The sequence below is a fragment of the Capra hircus genome, chromosome 14, assembly GCF_001704415.2.
Source record: "Capra hircus breed San Clemente chromosome 14, ASM170441v1, whole genome shotgun sequence".
Taxonomy (NCBI): Eukaryota; Metazoa; Chordata; class Mammalia; order Artiodactyla; family Bovidae; genus Capra; species Capra hircus.
In genome coordinates, this window is record NC_030821.1 from 92,162,267 (window position 1) to 92,179,958 (window position 17,692).

At 40.5% G+C, this 17,692-nt stretch overlaps 1 non-coding gene across 1 annotated transcript; it reads right to left on the reverse strand.

Annotated features, from left to right (window-relative positions):
* On the reverse strand, nucleotides 281-364 carry MIR30F (microRNA 30f). Its single transcript, NR_129696.1, has one exon. It is a non-coding gene; the product is annotated as a microRNA 30f (primary transcript).

Consider the following 17,692-nt stretch of genomic DNA (forward strand, 5'->3'; position numbering starts at 1 on the left):
TGTTTTTACAGAGCAACTACAGTCACCTGCAAAATGTAGACTCAGCTGCATAAGTAAGTTACCAGAATCTTCATCTCTTGGGTTTATGGTAAACTTTTTTTTCTTTCCTCCAAATAATGTTAGACAGGTCAAAGATAAATCTCACAAATTTGTTATGTTTGTTAGCATGACTCAATTTACTTCTTTCCTTTTAGCATTGACCTCATAAATAAACACTGGCTAGGACCACTTACACGACACATGTAAAAACAATCCCAGGCTGCTTCTCTAGTTGACTTCCAAGGCAGAGAGAGTAAACAGCCTCCTCCCAGCTTTCTCACTGTGCACAGCTGAGAGTGTAGGGTGTTTACAGTATCTGGCCCTCAGTGCTCTCTGGGGCGGGGCTGGCGGGCAGCAGCTCAAACCTTGGGAAACCCAGCATTGTTTCAAGATACCATAAAGTGTCACGGGAGAAGACCAGAAACCATTCATGGGACTAAATTACGGTTCTCTTAGGGAGTATTCTCTTCCTACCTTCTATACATTAGGATTCTCCTGGGGTCTACTTATGGTTTCTCGTTAATGTGGGATTTTCAATATTCTATGATTTTTCAAAATGGTCTCAAAAGACTCACACACCCCTTAAACGGTGTACCTTTCCTTTCTGGGTACAGAACCCAGCTGCTCACTTTCTGAGCACTACAACTTTGCCTCAACTCACTCTAGCCTGTAACTGAGCAATGGGCTTGCAGACAGAAGGCCACATGTCAGGTTAATTACTGAAAGTTAGTTACTTTAATCATGGGCTATGTAGCCATAAGTAAGTAAGTAAGTGTTAGTCGCTCAGTTGTGCCCAACTCATTCTGACCCCATGGACTGCAGCCCACCAGGCTCTGTCCATGAGATTTTCCAGGCAAGGATACTCGAGCAGGTTGCCATTTAAGGGATCTCCCAACCCAGGGATCGAATCCAGGTCTCCTGCACTGCAGGCATATTCTTTACTGACTGAGCTACAAGGGAAGCCCTATGTAGCCATAAATTCACTCAAACAAACAAAAGTAATTATAAGACATAAGTTATGTGTATAAAAATGGCGTACTGCAAACTGCTAACATAATGCTGAAATTTTTTTTTTTAAATGTAATATTTGGAAGGAAGCAAATCTGCAGTTAGAGGCATATCCATGAGTGGAGTTAGTTGACACCTGAAATTCTTTTCCATGACACGTTTATTCCAAAGGTTCTTGGACTTAATTTGCTAAATTGATCTATGATGAACACAATGCTTGTGTGACAAAGCAAGTCAGTACTGTGTATCACAGGACAACCCTCTGTGATAGAACACCACAAGGTGAACCAAAGAGGCATCAGATTTCAAACTCACCAGACAGTGCATGCAACTCATTCACTCGACAAACACGTGTGCGTGCCTATCACAAACCACCGATGTTCTAAACTCTGAGTGATGAGAAATGAATGGGATCATCCCTGACCTCACAGAAGACACAGCCTAGTCTTCAGCACAGACACATGAGCTGTTGTTCGAGTGTGACAGGCACCGTGCTGGGTCAGAACACGCTTCTCAGTCAGCAGATGCCTGGGCTGTCTTACAGGGGGAATGAATGTAACCGAGGGTTGATGGTGCCCGTGGGGGGTCGGAAGAGGTGGGCAGGCAAGGAGATAGTGTGGCTGCGAGTGTCTGAAGAACAGTCATTCTGCGGGGACCTTTGAGAATCCCACAGATTGAAGCCAAATGTGAATGTAGGTGAAGGTAGGTGAGGGGAGGGCAGGACAGAGGGGGATGACATGGGTCCCCACACCCACATGCCGGGCCAAGACATTGGGGCATCCTCCCCAAACTAGGAGGCAGCCAGGCCTGCACTTTTGAGTTGACTCCAGCTGCCAGGCTGCAGGGAAGGGAGGTTAGGTAAAAGATTCCTGCAAGCAGGTGGAGAGGTGTGTGGGACCCTAACTCAGGGCAGCAGCGTGAGGACACCTAGCAAACGAACCTGAGAACCAGGAAAGATGGAAACAGCAGTGCTCAGGGAGAGGCTGGCTGAGGGCATGGGGGAATCCAGGCTGGGGGTAGGGGGCACAAGGCCTTTCCTGGGGGAGAGGGGGCATATGAAGCGAGGCATGCAGGAAGGAGCTGGGGAGAATTTCAGCTAGCGCATTCATGGATCTGCGCTGGAAGGCCATGAAGCCATGTGGAAGGTGGGCTTAACTGTCATAACTGAAGGGATGGCGGCCTTGTGAAGGACTGACCCATGCAGGCCTGTTCTTTATTCTGCTGGTTCTGCACTAGACCGACCCTCCAGCTGGCATAGGCCCACACGCTCTGTGGCCCCCACGGGTCACCACCACCCCTAACGCGTGCCGGCTGCCCCAACCTAAAGTGAAGGTACATTCCTCTCTGACCATCAGGGTACCTGATATACTTCTACCACAGTGCTTACACTTTATTGCAAATATTGATATCTGATATTGATTTGTCTGTCTCTTGATTCAACCATTTCATGTCATTTCACTTCATTAAAAAAAAAATTCAAAACCATATAGCCAGTTTGTTTAACAGAGGGGAAGTTCCCAGTAAGTGTTTGGTGAGTGAAGCAATGCTTGAATGTGTGATGCCATCTGCCACCTGGCAATCTGTTAATACTTCAGAGATAACTATTCAGGTTTTAGATTGTCAGGTGGCAGATTTACCAGTCCCTGAAACTTTGTTTTGAAACTTTGTTTTGAAACTTCCAAATACTATGGTTCCCAGGTATCCATGAGGAATTTGTTCCAGGACTCCTTCAAATACTGAAATCTGCGCATGCTCCAGTCACTTACAAGAAATGGTGAAGTACAGTCTGCCCTTGGAACTACAGGTTACCCCCAGATCCAACCAACAGCAGTTCGAAATCCATGCTTGGAGCACCTGCAGATACCGGATACCGAGGGCCGAGTGTAACTCAAGATCAGGCTCTTTTGTTTTTCCCAAGGAACTCACGGCTAAGAACAGAAATCACTTCATGACAAGCAATCATTCCTTAAATGACAGCGAAACCTTTTGGAAAGTTAACTTCTCATGATGAATGTGTGACTTATTTATTTTTTTTGTGATGGATTCCAAATGAAGGGAAATCAGGGTCCAGAATCAGTGCAGAGGAGAAATGCATGTAAACAATTTATAAATAGACAAGAAAGAAAGGAAAAGGCCCTAATAGTTGGGCCTGACTGTTGAATAATCATTTAAGAGTTTAAAATGTTCTAACTGGGAAGAGCCACACCTAGACTAAATACAGTGATTAAAGTAATTTTCGTTACATAAAATGATTTTAACCATTCAGAGACCAATCTGAGAAGTTCCTGTTGTAACGTGAAATCTACTCATTTTGTTCAAGTCCGGTTTCTGATTTAACATGTGTGTTAGTTACATAAAACCAAACCATGATAAGGTAGTAATTTGCTTACTCAAAGTGACCAAAAGTAAATATTTATATATTTATAAATATATATATATATGACTATATTTATTTCAAGTGTATATTACACTCTGGTCACATTTGGCACATTTTATATTCAAAAAAATCTTTTAATCTATTATCTGATTAAAAAATAAATTCTGCAGTAGTGTATCTTTTAGGATACACAGTAACTGTCTCCAAATCTCATATTTAAGTTGAACTGTAGCCCTTTACAGTAGCCATGAGTGACTGACTTGAAAAAAAAAACACAAAACACTGTAGCCACTTTGCAAGCTTCACGGGTCTCCTGGAAGCAGAATTTTCTGGTCTATCAGGGGTGTTGCTACTTTCTAGGCAGGCTCCAGGTCTCCCGCCACTGCACGGTAGGGCTGCTACAGATTCGCGGGTGAGGGTGCCAGCTTGCATCTCGGGCGTGTCTCTGTAAGCTCCGTGCCGCCCGCTGCCTTCCCGCGCCTGGGCCACACAGTTGCCATGTCACCTGCCATTCATTCGTTTTCATTTCGCCTGTCCCGTGAGATGAGCGTTTAACAGGGAAATTCACATCCCGCAGCTGAAAACAAAATCCAAATCTCCCCCAGACTTACATACTCTCAAGACATAACGAACTATGTAGAAATTTTCAGAGAGTGACTTATGAGAAAAATCACAACGCAGACGCGACAAGCGCACTCCTTCATTTACAGGAGAAACTGTACAGGCTCACACTCTAGTTCGTTTGTATTTATCTGACACCCTAAAGGGAAACTGTACGCACAGGGTGCTTCACTACAAGGTTACAGTATATGGATAATCAACAACAACGTGACTTTGAAATGGATGTAAGTACAGAATATATTGATAAGATTCACAGACACTTGTCAACTGAAAAATGCCGCCCAGTTTAAGTCATTTGTTCTAAGAAGCTCACTCATTGTTTAATTAACTTTCTTATGTTTATCTTGAGGAGAAAGTTCTCCACCCTGACCCCAAAGTGCTGTACTCTGAATCCATGCCTGCAATGCCAGTCTCAAGTTCTCACTGTAGCACCTGTTTAAATCCAGAACCTAATAAATTCTACAGCATGAGGGAATAGCTAGAAGTTTATGCCATTTGATGTACAATGCTGTGAGTAGATTCAGAGCTAGGATATCAGTCAGTGTGACGTAACCTACTCAGTCACGCCTTCCTTACATATTCTGTGAGCGCTTCATTCATCTAATTTTATTTTTTCTCATTTACACTTACTGTTTCATACAAGTTATTGCGCTTGGAAGGGGAAAAAAGAGAATGTGGCCTATCAATCCAACTAGTTTCTTCTTAATTATGTACATTTCAACTTTTTTTTTAATTAATAGATTAAAAAAACCTTTTAAATTAAATATGTGGATTTTCAATGAAAGTGGTAGAAAAATTGCATTCAAACAAAAAAATAATGATAAGTATTTGAGTCTTCTTTCCATATATTCTATGAGCAGAGTTACAAACTACAGATCATATTGGCAACTTATAATAAGCAATTATAGGCTTGATTAAATAACACAAAAGTAAAAGTTTCTTAATTTTGGCTGCGGCCATGGTAGTGAGAGTGTCACACCAATGGGAGGGAAGGCATTTGGGCAGTGTTGTCACGCTGGGACTGTCGTTAGAGGGCCTAGTGGTGCTCCAGCCAACATTTCAGTTGAATCTTGAATATTTACTGCAGACATCTGAAATGACTTTAGAATAACTGTCACTACTATAGAGTTTCAACTTGTTATAATACTTAGTGGCACAAATGCGTATTTTGATGAAGTTAGCCCCTTCACTTCAGCCAAATTACTCTCTTCTACATACCAAACAGAGGAGAAAGTAATCACCCATCTCTAAATTCAAAGAGTGTGTGTGTGTGTGTGTGTGTGTGTGTGTGTGTGTGTGTGATGGTTCTGGAAAGCTACATACCAAACTCATAGCAGTAGTAATCTCTGGGGAAATGGAAAAAGAAAGGGTCTAGGGTTGGGTAGCAAAGATTTCAACCTTATTGGAAATAATTCAATTTTTTAATAAAGAAAAGTTACTCATGAATATATTTAATTGCTGAATTAAAATTTTCAAGATTAGAACTAGTATTCAGTAAAAACTGAAGTTATGACTTCTCCAGAGACTTAAGCTGTGACCTTGGTGACTCTCCAGAATCTCCTCTATAAAACCACAAAATAATATGTTACGATGTTCATGGGTATACGAGGCATGTTGTCAATAAATACACATTATCAGAAGCATTTCATAACATGCTATTAGTCATACTATTTCCAGGTTTAGTATTAACAGTATCTTAATTCTTCCCACCATAATAAGATCTCTTTCCAAGCTCAAGGTGGAGATTGTGAAGGTCACCGGCTCCTCCTATTAGGAGGGATCCGGACCTGGGACCTCTTTCAGGGAAGGGAATCCGGCCAGGGAGGGAGGGGCCTTTTAAGGCACATCCTAGCTGATAAAACAATTACTTAAAAAAAGTTCTAGACAAAATAAATCATGTCAGAAAATGTTCTTAAGACAAACAAAACAAAACAAAACAAAACAAAACTGAAAACAAAAAGCAAAACAACTCTGTACCACCAGGTGTCACTATAACCCAAAGCGCCGCTGGTAGTTTCCTTCATTTGGGAAGTAATGGACGTGACAAGCCAACAAACATCTCACAAGGCTTTCCATGTCTGTATATTATCATAGCTACTAAACTACAGTTGCTGAACTCCACATGTATCACTGCAAGCTTCACCTTTTAAAAACTTATAAACAGCGACAATGAATGCTAAATGATTTAAAATGCAGTAAGTAAGTGGACCTTTGGAGGTCAAGGATTTAATATCTTCAGTTTTGCCTTCTGAGAGGCGAGCTGAAGTCATGACTGAGCTGATCTGTCATTTGCCTGAGACAGATTTATTCAGGGAGCAAGTAAGTCCAGCCTACTGCCTAGCACTTTTCTTATTCTCTCCTTGATATGGGGTATGACTCTCAAAGTAGTAAAGAATAACAGTTGGAAATTCTCAGAGCTAATAAAATTAAGATGATGAATTATAATTTCAGTTTAGAGACATAATTTATTTTAATGACTACTCATGGTTTTAAACATCATTTTTTATACTTTTCATCACTTCTTAAGACATATGACCACGTAAAACAAAACTTATTACACTGTATTTTGGGTTTTAACGTAGAGGCATTTCATTTCATTGTACTTACTATATTGTGCTTAGCAGATATTGTCTTTTTTTTTTTAACAAATTGAAGCTTTGTGGAGTCCTCTGCAGAGCAAATCTCTTAATGTCATTTTTCAACAGTATTTGCTCACTTTTTGTCTCCCTGTTGGGCTTCCCTGGTCCCCTAGAGAAGGGATAGGCTACAAATTTCAGTAATCTTGTGCTTCTTTGGTGGCTCAGATGGTAAAAAATCCACCTGCAATGCAGGAGACCTGGGTTCTATCCCTGGGTTGGGAAGATCCCCTGGAGAAGGGCATGGCAACCCACTCCAGTACTGTTGCCTGGAGGATCCCCATGGACACAGGAGCCTGGTGGGCTGCAGTCCATGGGGTCACAAAGAGTTAGACACAACCGAGCTACTAAGCACATTATTGTCTTCCTATCACATTTTAGCCAGAGAAGGAAATGGCGCCCTACTCCAGTACTCTTGCCTGGAAAATCCCATGGATGGAGGAGCCTGGTAGGCTGCAATCCATGGGATTGCTAAGAGTCGGATATGACTGAGCAACTTCACTTTCACTTTTCACTTTCATGCATTGGAGAAAGAAATGGCAACCTGCTCCAGTGTTCTTGCCTGGAGAATCCCAGGGACGAGGGAGCCTGGTGGGCTACTGTCTATGGGGTCGCACAGAGTTGGATACGACTGAAGCTACTTAGAAGCAGCAGCAGTACATTTTAGCCATTTATCAATGTTCCAAACTTTTTTATTGTTATTATATTTGTTATGGTGATCTGTGACTAGTGATCTTTGATGTTATGATTGCAAAAGATTACGATTCACTGAAGACTCAGAAGATGGTTATCACTTTTTAGCAATAAAATATTTTAAAATTAAGGGATGTACATTATTTTTAGACATAATGCTATTGCACACTTAATATACTACAGTTCAGTGTAAATATAACTTTTATATAAACACTGGGAAACTAACATATTCATATAACTTGCTTTATTGTGATATTTACTTTACTGCAGTGCCCTGGAACAAAAGCTGCAATGTCTCCAAGGTATGTCTGTTTATAGATGTTAATATGTATGTTGCAATAATAGCACCAAGGATGGAGGGGAGCTAAATGGAATTATAGAGTTGTAAGATATCTATATCTATACCTTTATCTCTATACCTGATCTCCATGTATATATGTATATATACATATGTCTCCAAAGTTAATCTGATAATAATTTAAGTCGATTGTGATAAATTAAAGAAGCGTATTATAATCCCTATAGTAATCATTAGAAGAATAACGCAAAGGAATATAGATATAACAAACCAACAGAATTAAAATATACTATACTACGAAATGTCTAACACAAAGAAGGCAGAAAGGGAACATGAAACGCAAGAGAGAAATAGAGAGCAAACAACAAAGGGCAGACCTAAATTCGACTATAACACTAATTACATTAAATGTAAATGCACCAAACACTAATCAAAAGGCTGATGTTTTGGGGCCAATCTATATATATAAAAAAAGCTTCATTAGAAAAGACCCTGAAGCTGGGAAAGATTGAAGGCCGTAGGTAAGGGGGATGACAGAGGACAAGATGGTTGGATGGCATCACCAACTCAATGGACATGAGTTTGAGCAAGGTCCAGGAGATGGTGAAGGACAGAGAAGCCTGGCGTGCTGCAGTCCATGGGGTCGCAAAGCATTGGACATGACTGAGTGACTGAACAGGAACAACAGTATCAAAAAGTTAGACTCAACTATATGCTATCTGCAAGAGATACACTTTAAACATAAAAATATGAATATCTTGAAAGTAACAGGTTGGAAAAGATATGCAATATGAATAAGTAACGGCTTCCCAGGTGGCATAATGGTAAAGAATCTGCCTGCCATTGCAAGAAATGCAGATTCAATCACTGGGTCAGGAAGAACCCCTGGAGGAGGAAATGGCAGCCCCTTCCAGTATCCCTGCCAGGAAAATCCCGTGGACAGAGGAGCCTGGCAGGCAGCTGTCTATGGGCTTGCAAAGTCAGACATGACTTAGCAACTGAGCATGCATGCATGCATAAGTAAACTTCACTGGTTATATTAGGGTCAGACAAACTATTTAGAATTTAAGACAAGAAGTATTATTAAAGTCAAAGGCATTTCATAATTATAAAAGAATCAGTACAGCAGGGACTTGTAACATTATAAACATATATGTATCTCATAATAGAACTGAAAAATACAGGAACCAAATCAGACTTCAAAGGAGGAAAGACAATTACAAATACAGTCAAGTTGATGACTTAAATATGCTTCCTTCAGTAACAGGACTAGTAGACAGAAAAATCAGTAATGGTAGAGTTGTACAACAGTATGAACCAAGTTGGTTTAATTCATGTTTATATACTTTACACTCCACAAAACATCAGTAGCACTCACATTCTTTTCAAGCACAGACAGAATATCAATCAAAATACACTCTATGTTAAACCATAGAACAAGTTGCAATATAGTTAAAAGGACTGACTTTATATAGAACATATTCTCTGACCACAAATAAAGATAGTAACCAAGATAACCATAAAACTCTAAAAAATTGTACATTAAATGATATATATGTAAATAACCCACAAGTCATAAAAGAAGTGATAAGGGAAGCAAGAATGTATTTTGAACTGAATTAAAATAAAAACACAACATCAAAATTTGTGTAGTGCAGTGAAGACATGCTTAGAAGGAAATTGCAGCTTTAAATGCTCATATTCAAAAAGAAAAAAAAAGTCATTACTCTTAAATGAGCTTCCAAATTTCATAAGTCCAGTTCTTTTATATTCTGCTAGATGATGATGTTGAAGAAGTTACCGCCGGTTTTCAAATGTATTATGGTCGGGTATGTATTTCATTTACTTCTGTGAATAACGGAGATGCATAGCAAAGAAGTATGTACTAAGTGCCTATCAAGTAACAAATAGTGCATTTAAATGAAACACCTTTTTTTCTTTTGAGATTCAGTGAGGTTTTCCAGAGTCACAGAGCTAGTGAGTGCTGTGACTTGGGTGAAGTTCAGACTTGAGTCTGCCTGACTTCAGAGCTCACACTCCCATTAGATAGCAGGTTGCCTGAGTTCCTGATGGGTGTTCAACCTGTGGTCCACTGAGGATCCTGTGTTTCCTCTTGCTTAAGTTTTAATCTGCTCAGTCTATCTTCCGTCATGATACATTATTTGTTACTAAGTAGAGTTTCCTACACTCTATCCACTGTCAATTTATGGGAGATAGAGCAACTGCCTATCTCTGTCACTGTGCTGCCTTTGAGGCCATCAGGTCATGTGGATAGCATTCGCGTTTGCTCCATTATACTCCTCTAGATATGAAGTGCAGGCACTGCCTGATCATGACAACATGCTTTTATCGCTTAGATTTGCTTTAGGAAACACATCTGGTACAACATGTTTCCAGGTGTAACACCATCAGTTACTGTTAACAGGGACTGCTGTAAATTCCCAGACAGTTAAAAAAAGAAAATGCATTTATTAAAAATTAATTTCACTAAATTACCTGAATAGGCCATGTCTTAAAATGGTTCTGAGTTAACATAACTGATCAGACATTAATAATGATAACTAACATGTTTGGATGCTTTCCATGTTCCAAGCCCTGTGCTAAGTGTTAAGCAACTTATTGCTATAAATAACCCAGATGGATGAGGAAACCAAGGCTTAAGCTTGCTCAAAATTACACAGTTTAGATCTACCCTCAGATTTACTTCTCCCAGCATCTTCATAAACATTCACATACTAGAAAGAGAGAGTATGAAAGAATGGAAGTACACTCTTGTTCTTAAAGCTTTATATGAATATCCATTGACATTGGAAAAGCACCAGAGACTCAGAGGTATCTGGAGACTTTATAGTCTCTTATAATTGCATGCCATGCTAGATGATATCTAAAATTAATTAGCTGAGGTGCATGCAATGTCCTTACCATTCCTTGCCTACTGGTATTTCAATGTTCAATAATGAAATTATTGATGAGCATAGAACTCCCCAAAGAATAAATTCAAATAATAAAATACAGAGGTCAACATTTTATAATCAAGAAATTCAAGTAAATTAATTTTCTGAGTTAGCATTTTGCAGCTACTAAATTAGCAACATTAAAACATATACGCAGAGCTTCTCTGGTGACTCAGTGGTAAAGAATCTGCTTGACAGTGCAGGAGACCCAGGTTCGATCCCTGGGTCAGAAAGATTCCCCTGGAGAAGGAAATAGCAATCCACTCCAGTATTCTTGAATGGAGAATCCCGTGGACAGAGGAGCCTGGCAGGCCACAGTCCATGGGATTGCAAGGAGTTGGACATTGAGCATGCATGCATGCATGCAAACATATATAGCGTATAGGCACAGCTGCAGCAGATCTGTTATACCCATATGTAGCTAAAACTCTGCTTCTTTCTTGGTGCTGTTGCTTAAGGGAATTTATTATGAGAAAGTGGTAGAACCAAAAACTGTATGAGAATACTAGTTGTCAAAATGAAAACAATTCAAACAGCAATTTGGTACATTACCATATCAACATAATGTAATCGTTTAAGTGACTGAGTAAAAATAAAATACTGTTTAAATAGTTACATGATTTTCATCTGCATAAAAGTGAATAGGTACTATGAGATAATAACTAAAGGAAACACCTAAAATATTTGGGTGTGAAGAGTAGGATTAGGAATCATCTTTCTTTGAGGACATTTTGGTTCCTATTTGGTCGATGCTTTAATAATATTTAAGAAGACAAAAAGGATACAAGAGCACCTTTGCATTCCCTGAGTCATACAGCAAATTCCTATTGGCAATCTATTTTTCATATGGCAAATTTCCATGTTACTTTTTCCATACATCCAGCCAAACCAGGGCTTTGTAACAAGGTGGGTGGAATGGCAAGGGAGGTGGGAGGGACATTCAGAAGAGAGGTGACATATGTGTACTTATGGCTGATTCATGTTGATGCTTGGCAGAAACTGACAATTCTGTAAAGCAATTATATTTCAATTAAAAAGATTAATAAAAATAAAAATATAGCTAAATTTTAGATATATTTTCTTCAACTAGAGATCACTTCAAGAAAATTAGAGATACTAAGGGAACATTTCATGCAAAGATGGGCATAATAAACGACAGAAATGGTATGGACAGAAGATATTAAGAAGAGGCAGCAAGATTACACAGAACTATACAAAAATGGTCATCATGACCCAGATAACCATGATGGTGTGATTACTCACCTAGAACCAGACATCCTGGAATGCAAAGTAAAGTGGGCCTTAGGAAACATCAGTACCAACATAGCTAGTGGTGGTGACAGAATTCCAGTTGAGCCATTGCAAAGCCTAAGAGATGTTGCTGTTAAAGTGCTGCACTCAATATGCCAGCAAATTTGGAAAACTCAGCAGTGGCCACAGGGCTGGAAAGGGTCAGTTTTCATTAAAATCCTAAAGAAGGGAAATTTCAAAAATGTTCATAGAAAGAAAGAAAGTGAAAGAATGAAAGTGAAGTTGCTCAGTCATGTCCAACTCTTTGCGACCCCATGGACTGTAGCTCCTCTGTCCATGGGATTCTCCAGGCAAGAATACTGGAGTGGGTTGCCATTTCCTTCTCCAGGGGATCTTCCCAACCCAGGGGTTGAACCCAGGTCTCCTGCACTGCAGGCAGACGCTTTAACCTCTGAGCCACCAGGGAAGCCCTTAAAAAAAAAAAAAAAGTTCATACTACCGCATAATTGTACTCATTTCACACGCTAGTAAAGTAATGCTCAAAATTCTCCAAGCCAGGCTTCAACAGTATGTGAACCTTCAGATGTTCAAGCTGGATTTAGAAAAGGCAGAGGAACCACAGATCAAATTGCCAACATCTGTTGAATCATAGAAAAAGCAAGATAATTCCAGAACATCTACTTCTGCTTTATTGATTTTGCCAAAGCCTTTGATTGTGTAAATCACAACAAAATGTGGAAAATTCTGAAAGAGTTGGGAATATAAGACCACCTCACCTGCCTCCTGAGAAATCTGTATGCAGGTCAAGAAGCAACAATTACAACTGGACATGGTACAACAGACTGGTTCCAAATTGGGAAAGGAATACATAAGGCTGTATATTGTCACCCTACTTATTTATATGTATATGCGGAGTACATCATGAGAAACACTGGACTGGATGAAGAACAAAGTGAAATCAAGCACAAGCTGGAATCAAGACTGAAGGGAGAAATATCAATAACTTCAGATATCAAGAGGACACCACCCTTATGGCAGAAAGTGAAGAGGAACTAAAGAGCCTCTTGATGAAAGTGAAAGAGGAGAGTGAAAAAGCTGGCTTAAAACTCCACATCCAAAAACCTTAAGATCATTGCATCCTGTCCCATCACTTCATCAAAAATATATGGAGAAACAACGGAAACAAGTGATGGATTTTATTTTCTTGGGCTTCAAAATCACTGCAGATGGTGACTGCAACCATGAAATTAAAAGACTCTTGCTCCTTGGAAGAAAAGCTATGACCAATCTAGACATTGTATTAAAAAGCAGAGACATTACTTTGTCAACAAAGGTCCATCTGGTCAAGGCTATGGTTTTATCCAGTGGTCATCTGTGGATGTGAAAGTTGGACTGTGAAGAAAGCTGAGCACTGAAGAATTGATGCTTTTGAACTGTGGTGTTGGAGAAGACTCTTGAGAGTCCCTTGGACTGTAAGGAGATGCAACCAGTCCATCCTAAAGGAGATCAGTTCTGGGTGTTCATTGGAAGGACTGATGCTGAAGCTGAAACTCCAGTACTTTGGCCATCTGATGCAAAGAGCTGACTCACTGGAAAAGGCCTTGGTCCTAGGAAGGATTGAAGGCAGGAGGAGAAGGGGATAACAGAGGATGAGATGTTTGGATGGCATCACCGACTCGATAGACATGAGTTTGAGCAAGCTCCAGGATTTGAGGATGGACAGGGAAGCCTGGTGTGCTGCAGTCCATGGGGTCACAAACAGAAGGACATGATTGAGTAACTGAAATGATATTTTAATTTTAAATAACCAAAGTATAAAATAAGCTGCATATATTATAAAGAAGTCAAAAAAAGAAAAAAGAAAAGAAAAAGTACCTTTGCCTTACAATGGTCAAACTTAAATAAATAATGTAATGCTCTTTTTAGGTTGCTGATTAGGAAAATGTATAGTAATTTTTAAGGCAAATTAGTTAAGATATTTTGGGGCTTTGTTCTATTTAGTACTTAATCTTTATGTCTTTCTAATTGCATTTATGCACATGGACTAAATTTATCACAGCTATTTTTTTCCATTATATTAAAATATATACCTTGAGAAAAACCACAATTCTAAAAGACACATGTATCCCAATGTTAATTGCAGCACTATTTACAATAGACAGGACATGGAAGCAACATAGATATCCATCAACAGATGAATGGATAAAGAAGATATAGTACAAACACACAGTGGAATATTACTCAGCTATTAAAAGAACAAATTTGGGTCAGTTCTAGTGATGTGGGTTAATCCAGAGCCTGTTATACAGAGTGCAGTAAGTCAGAAAGAGAAAAACAAATATTGGATATTAGCAGAGAAGGCAATGGCAACCCATTCTGGTACTCTTGCATGGAAAATCCCATGGATGGAGGAGCCTGGTAGGCTGCAGTCCATGGGGTTGCCAAGAGTCGGACACGACTGAGCGAATTCACTTTCACTTTTCACTATCATACATTGGAGAAGGAAATAGCAACCCACTCCAGTGTTCTTGCCTGGAGGATCCCAGGGACGGGGGAGCCTGGTGGGCTGCTGTCTGTGGGGTCGCATATGGTTGGACATGACTGAAGCAACTTAGCAGCAGCAGCAGCAGCAATGCATACATATGGAATCTAGAAAATGGTACTGATGAACCTGTTTGCAGGGAAGGAGTGGAGGTGCAGATGTAGAGAAGGGGCTTGTGGACACAGGTGGGGAGGGAGAGAGTGTAACACACGGAGAAAGTAGCATCGACATGCATACACTCTCATATGTAAGGTGGAAAGCTGGTGAGAAGCTGCTGTATAACACAGGGAGCCCAGCCTGTCGCTCTGTGATGACCCAGAGGGGTAGGGAACTCAGGAAGGAGGGGATATGTGTCTAGCTGTGGCTGATTTGGGTTGTTATGCAGTGAAAAACCAACCCAAAATTGTGGAACAATCTTCCTCCAACTAAAAAACAACAAAAAAAACCTTGAAAGTATGTTTCAGATAAAAAAAATAAACTTAGGATAAAAAGTCTCACAATAAAAGAATGTTATCTTGTTAACCTTTTCATACTCAAGCCTCATCTACTCTCTTTCTTCCCCACCAAGAAAATCTTTGAACAAAGATGAAATCCTATTACCTGGAAATTTATCTGAGAACTGTACGTTTCCTTTCCAACTCAGCTAAAGGCTGAGGAGTTTTCAAGGGAAGCAAGGAAAATTTCAGACGCCCCAAGAGAAATCTGACTTGGCTCCACGGCTACTTGCTCAACCACCAATGCCTGAGTGTCTCCAAGAGCCATGTGTGGGGATGAAAGGAGCCTGATTTATAAGCTTGAAAGACAAGTCCCTCCCCGATCTGTCCTCTCTCCAAAAGGGAGGAAAATAAAGTAGTACAAGGTTAATCTTGAGGAATGAGCGGCCACTGCAGAATTAGGCAAAAGAAATGAAAAGGAAAATGAGTTGGCCACGTCTTCACCCTCTACATTAAAACTCTGTGAAGAAAACCTGAGCCCTTGATTGAAATGCAACCTTCAGATGAATCGTGGTTGATATTCTGGCCTTATTCACTCTGATAAGCAGGTGCTTGTTATAAAGTTTAATGCACTGCCCTTTATGTCCATTATACTTTATAAAGATATACCAATAAATATTTATAAGATTAATTTTTCTCTATTTGGAGGCATTTTAAGGAGTTGCCTAAAGAAACGCAGTCAGCAGATCTGGGTGTGGATCTTGGTTCCGTGTGCCACTTGTGTGACCCCGGGCAAGCTCTGAACTTCAACAGACTAAGCTTTAAAGCAGAGATGATGATCACAGCAGACCCCTCACTAAGATAAACCTTAAGGTTCTGAATGGTCAAAACTGGCACTTAGTTAAAAAACAACAACAACAATAACAACAAAAACTGAAGGATTTACTATGTGACAGACACTGTTCTAAACCATAGGGGTGAATCAGTGAGTCCCTGATCTCAGGGTACGCACAAAGAGTCAAAGACGAACAATCAAGAAATCAGCACGTAATTCAACAGGTCTGATGAATGCTTTGAGGAAATGCATAGCAGCATAGGTGATCAGGTGGGTGGGATAACTATTTTAGGCAGAAGTGAAAGAAGAGAGTGAAAAAGTTTGCTTAAAGGTCAACATTCAGAAAACTAAGATCATGGCATCTGGTCCCATCACTTCATGGGAAATAGATGGGGAAACAGTGAAAACAGTGTCAGACTTTATTTTGGGGGCTCCAAAATCAGTGCAGATGGTGATTGCAGCCATGAAATTAAAAGATGCTTACTCCTTGGAAGGAAAGTTATGACCAACCTAGATAGCGTATTCAAAAGCAGAGACATTACTCTGCCAACAAAGGTCCATGTAGTCAAGGCTATGGTTTTTCCAGTGGTCATGGATGGATGTGAGAGTTGGACTGTGAAGAAAGCTGAGCACCAAAGAATTGATGCTTTTGAACTGTGGTGTTGGAGAAGACTCTTGAGAGTCCCTTGGACTACAAGGAGATGCAACCAGTCCATCCTAAAGGAGATCAGTCCTGGGTGTTCATTGGAAGTATGCTAAAGCTGAAACTCCAATACTTTGGCCACCTCATGCAAAGAGTTGACTCATTGGAAAAGACTCTGATGCTGGGAGGGATTGGGGGCAGGAGGAGAAGGGGACAACAGAAGATGAGATGGCTGGATGGCATCACTGACTCGATGGACATGAGTCTGAGTGAACTCCAGGAGACGGTGATGGACAGGGAGGCCTGGTATGCTGTGATACATGGGGTCGCAGAGTCGGACGTGACTGAGCAACTGAACTGGGGCTTAGGTACGGCCTTTCTTACGAAAGTGACATTTGACCAGCAAAATGAGTAAAGCAAGAGAATAAGTCCCATGGAGCCCTGCTGGCACATATCTGCCTAATTTCATTTAGGCAAGTTTCTACATCTACGTGTGACACACATTTGTACAGGAAGCTGCTGTACAGACAATCAGGGGATTGAAAGAAGCCTGAGAAGTCAGGAGACTAGCAGGAAAATGTATAAAGAGGAAAGAAAACAGCGATAGTGAGAAAAGGAAATATTTATTTTCCTTTGGCCAACTGGGAAGGTCTCAGGTAGCTTCTGAGTTTGATTACAAACAATAGGACCCCAGGTGGAAGGCATGCTGAGCACCTGGGTGGGCTCCTGTAGCGGCCGAGCTCCAGAGGACGGATGAAAAGTGTAAGTTGCTGAGTCATATCAAACTCATTGCAACCCTCTGACTGTAGCCTGCCAGGCTTTTCTGTCCATGAGATTCTTCAGGCAGGAGCACTGGAGTGGGTAGCCATGCCCTCCTCCAGGGGATCTTCCTGACCCAGGGATTGAACCCGAGCATGTGCATTGCAGACAGACTCTGCCATCTGAACCATTGGGGAAGCCCAGAAGAGGGACGTATATTACTTTTATTTCCACCCTTTTTTAGTGGGGTTACTAAACTTTACACCCAGGGTCAAGCTACCATGGAGAAGGAGAAAAGGAACTGAGTTACTGCTAATCAGGCTTATTATCTTCTGTTTCTCCATCTGCAGTCCTTTTGGGATGGTGCCTGGGGTATGATTAACTTTGAAATCTGTATAAGAGTCAGCCCAGGTGTAGCACACACCTAAACAAAGGAGAATTTTCAGAAAACAGTGATTCCAAGCCCTCGGGACAAAGAGTGGGAGAGATGGGTATTGCTTAAGTAATTCTCTGAAAGCTCTCGGAAGAACATTAGACTTAGGCAACGTAGTAAAAAATCGATTCATTGTTCTGCTAGGTGTTTTCCCCCGCTGTGGCAAAAG